The sequence below is a fragment of the Panulirus ornatus genome, chromosome 14, assembly GCF_036320965.1.
Source record: "Panulirus ornatus isolate Po-2019 chromosome 14, ASM3632096v1, whole genome shotgun sequence".
NCBI lineage: Eukaryota > Metazoa > Arthropoda > Malacostraca > Decapoda > Palinuridae > Panulirus > Panulirus ornatus.
The window spans coordinates 7310539-7315688 of record NC_092237.1 but is presented as its reverse complement, the minus strand read 5'-3'; positions in this window follow the sequence as shown (position 1 = coordinate 7315688).

Genomic DNA, 5150 nt, shown 5'->3' with positions numbered 1-5150 from the left:
TTGTATCTATGTATACTGCCTTATTGACATGATCTATATCATATAAAAGGAATCATGAGTATGTTTCTTGGCGCTACCCCGCAGACGCGGGAAACGGCGATCAATAAAATTATATATATATATATATATATTGGAAAGGAGTGGATCTGTCAGCGGATGGAACCATGGAAGCGGAAGTGGATCATAGGGTGGGGGAGGGGGCGAAAATTTTGGGAGCCTTGAAAAATGTGTGGAAGTCGAGAACATTATCTCGGAAAGCAAAAATGGGTATGTTTGAGGGAATAGTGGTTCCAACAATGTTGTATGGTTGCGAGGCGTGGGCTATGGATAGAGATGTGCGCAGGAGGATGGATGTGCTGGAAATGAGATGTTTGAGGACAATGTGTGGTGTGAGGTGGTTTGATCGAGTAAGTAACGTAAGGGTAAGAGAGATGTGTGGAAATAAAAAGAGCGTGGTTGAGAGAGCAGAAGAGGGTGTTTTGAAATGGTTTGGGCACATGGAGAGAATGAGTGAGGAGAGATTGACCAAGAGGATATATGTGTCGGAGGTGGAGGGAACGAGGAGAAGAGGGAGACCAAATTGGAGGTGGAAAGATGGAGTGAAAAAGATTTTGTGTGATCGGGGCCTGAACATGCAGGAGGGTGAAAGGAGGGCAAGAAATAGAGTGAATTGGAGTCATGTGGTATACAGGGGTTGACGTGCTGTCAGTGGATTGAAGCAAGGCATGTGAAGCGTCTGGGGTAAACCATGGAAAGCTGTGTAGGTATGTATATTTGCGTGTGTGGACGTGTGTATGTACATGTGTATGGGGGGGGGGGGGTTGGGCCATTTCTTTCGTCTGTTTCCTTGCGCTACCTCGCAGACGCGGGAGACAGCGACAAAGTATAAAAAAAAAAAAAAAAAAAAAAAAAAAAAAAAATTGGAAAGGATCACAATTTTTGCACGTGATCAGGTATATTCCCATGAGTCCACGGGGAAAATGAAACACGATAAGTTCCCAAGTGCACTTTTGTGTAATAATCACATCATCAGAGAGACACAAAGAGAGAAATATGAGTCAGTTGATATACAACGAAGAGGCGTAGCTAGGACGCCATTTGGTAAACATCGCATGTTTACTAAATGGCGTCCTAGCTACGTCTCATGTGATTATATATATATATATATATATATATATATATATATATATATATATATATGTGTGTGTGTGTGTGTACGTGATTACCGTTTCCCGTGTTAGCGAGATAGTGCCGGGACCAGAAGAAAGGTTGCTTCCGGTCATATCCTTTCTGCTGTTGTCATGTTTATTGCACCGAAACCACAGCTCCCTATCCACAACCAGGCCCCACAGACCTTTCTATAGTTTGCCACATTCATTGTTTTGAGACCAGAGGTTACTACGTGCAGCTGTCCACAAGTCTTACATTGATGTGGTGCTGTGTGTGCATTTGTAGAGATTGCAGGGCAACGAAGTTGTAAGTGTTGTTTGTCTATGGTACTCGTCCATAATGGCATAAAGAGTCAAGAGATGAGATGAAATGAAATGGTGTTAGTAGTGTTGCATGATGGGTAATGTCCATTCTATAGACGGGAGAGTGTGGCTTTTAATGGGTGTATGTCTGGTGGGGTAGAGTTTAAGACCAAGGTCGTTTATTTAGTGCTTGTCAGGTTTTATCATTGTGTATGTTTTATCAACATTACTTTTGTTGCGGGCGAGGGAATCTATGAGTAGAGGTTTCTGTAGCGAGATGGGGTAAGCTTTTTATTTTGCCTGGGGGGGGGGGGGGTTAGTTATCATCGAATGGTTTTGGTTGGGGAGGGTTTAGTGCTGTTACATAGATCAGATGGCTGAGTATGTTGATGTTGGTTTCTACTGAAAGAGTGTTTGCTTGAGTAAGTGAGCATCTGTGGTAGGGAAGCAGACAGAGTGGTTTGCAGCTGCTAAATTTGCTCTTGTGAGGGTGGAAACCGGACAGACGAGGAGGCGTAGTTTAAAGTGAAATGAATAATCGTTTACAGGCTGTTGTGCGATTTTTTTTGTTTCTAAATCTGGTGCCAGTTCTCTGGGCATTTAGTTTGTTGCTTCTGTGTTGTTTTTTTGGTGTGGGGAGTGAATATCATGAAAATGAATGTAATGCTTAGAATGGTTGGTGTTTTGTTTATTGGGAGTGATTGTTTAAGCTGGATTCAAATCCGTCTGGGGTTAAAGTCTTAAGAATCTCGAGATGTCTGGGACTAACTGAAATTTGACATTTTTAAGAAATGTACGGATGTCCTTGTGATTCCACACTATAATTACTGGTTGCGATATAATTTCCTTTAATTGACATTGTCATATGGATGAATCTTATCTACACATTTTAAATTGTTAAAGGAACCTGCTATGATATACTGTTTGGACATTCACATAGGTGTTAATAAAAAGCGAGGTATGTGGTATGTTGAGAGAAGTGGACTAGTTTAGAAGAAAAAATCCATTTTATCCTTTTAATGTTGTTACAATGATTTTTATGGTTGGGACTTTTCTCATTAGAAAGGACTGCGAGACAAGAAATTGGGTAAGAACACAGAGGGTGTGTTATTTTATAGAACTCGTGTTGGGATGAGCCAAAAAGTTTCATGCGTCTGTACTCCTGTTGTTTAAGAGTAGGCTGATTATTCATTCTTAATTTGGTTTACACTCTAGTGTTTATGTGATTCATGCATCCACTTAAAATCTAAATGGCATACTAGGAATAAAGTTGCTTGGCGGTATTTATGCCCATTGTGCCTTTGTTGATGACTTTGTTATCTGGTGATGATGCATGAAAACGGCGATTTTAAGAAGTTTGTGAAAGATTGATTAAATTAAGGCATGGAGAAAATCCATTTTCGATAACTAGTACGTGTTTCCAGTGTACCTCACTTAACCTTTTTGCTTCTAAACCTCATTCATTGGTCACCCCTGAAGTACTCAGAACGAGCCATATCCACCAGGCAGGGCAAGTAATGAGATAATTGTGTGATTGAGATGTAAGTGCGGGACAATTAAGTGTGAAAGTAGCATCTTGGGATAAGGGGTCTCATACATTGAACTGATGTTTATGATCATGCTGAGATGGTTGGTGTCCAGAACGAGAATAAGAGTGTAACTCATATGCATCGAGAGAGTATAGTTTCCTTGTGGGAAATAATTTTTTTTTTTTCCGCCGTTGACGTTAGATGTTTCGGGTTCTTAGCGGTCCATGATTACTAAGTTACAACAGCTGCATAACGCTCATTAGGATCGTAATTATTAACACCTAACAGGTAAAGAATGACCAATGATAGAAAAATGAATTACAAACATATATATATATATATATATATATATATATATATATATATATATATATATATATATATATATATTTTGTTTTTTGTTTTTTGTTTTGTTTTCATGCTATTCGCCATTTCCCGCCTCAGCGAGGTAGCCTGAAGAACAGAGGACTGGGCCTCTGAGGAAACATCCTCACCCGGCCCCCTTCTCTGTTCCTTCCTTTGGGAAAAAAAATGGGAAGATTTCCAGCCCCCCCCCCGCTCCCTTCCCTTTTAGTCACCTTCTACGACACGCAGGGAATACGTGTTAAGTATTTTTTCTCCCCTATATATATATATATATATATATATATATATATATATATATATATGTATGGACAATCACTTGTTTACCAAATGGCGTCTCACTTCTTTCTTTTTCCTGGAGCGGGAAACAACTGTTCCGTGTGTAGCGGGGTGGCGATGAGAATGGATGAAGGCATCAAGTATGGATATGTACATGTATCTATATGTATATGTCTGTGCATTTATATGAATGTATACGTTGAAATGTATATGTATGTATATGTGCGTGTGTGGGCGTTTATGTATGTACATGTGTATGCGAGGGGTGGAGCCATTTGTTTCCTTGTGCTACCTCGCAAACACGGGAGTGGCGGTTAAGCATATATATATATATATATATATATATATATATATATATATATATATATATATATATATATATATATATATATATATATATGCTTAACCGCCATCTCCCGTGTTTTCGATATGAGAGAGAGAGAGAGAGAGAGAGAGAGAGAGAGAGAGAGAGAGAGAGAGAGAGAGAGAGAGAGAGAGAGAGAGAAATGTGGCACCACCGCTTCAATCTGTGACAGTTGTCAGCAATTTACTGACACAAAACGTCATAGAATAAATAGCACACCCTGAAAGCATACTTCCCTGCCTAAATGAAATGTTCACCGAGATGAATGCCTTATATATGTATTTTTAAAAAAATCCTTTTGCAATTTGTCCTGCAGGCTGAATGAAAAATATTTGAGATAAAACACGTTCGACGCATGAATTCTTAGAACCCCAACGTACGGTGCAGAACTCGCCCAGACCTTGGGAATTAAAGGCAAAACGTATCGTGTGCTTGTGGCCTGGACCACCGGCTGCTTGAGTTCTTACGATGTTGTTTTATTTAGTTCCGATTTCCGAAAACATAGTCGTGATGAAAGGAGGGGTAAATGTCAATGAAAGGAGGGGTAGATGTCAAAGACTGAGTAGTTTACATTTGGGTTCAAGTTTGAAGCTTACCTCGTCGAAAGCATAAATTGGATAATTACACTATGTCGAAAATAAACTTACAAGCAAAATAATATGACATACCGGTGCGACTAGTCGGCGGAATAACCACTAAAAAGAATTAATCGATATGTAATCATTTCCCACCTTCCATTTGCAGTCATAATTCATAGTTTTCGAACAATGAGAAACAACTGTGGTCAAAGGCATACAATATGATTACCAGAGTCATTTAAGATAGTGACATTTCAGATCCATCTGTGAACTTCGGTCAAATGCATCTTACAACAACAAAGAAAATTTTTTTCATGTGTCAGGCTCGGCAGCTGCCACTAGGTATGGAGAAATTTAAGAGGATGTAAGTTTGGATAGCGATATTATATCCTTTTCTGTTACTCCCAGATATGTTGTTCATCATTAACATCGTCACTGTGGGAGGCACCACATCCAACAGGATATGATTGTTAACACTGGCAGTGTCCCTTGTGGTAGGCGCCACCACCAAGTCATGATTGTTATAATTAACAGTTGCCACTGTGGTAGACGCCACCTCTATCAG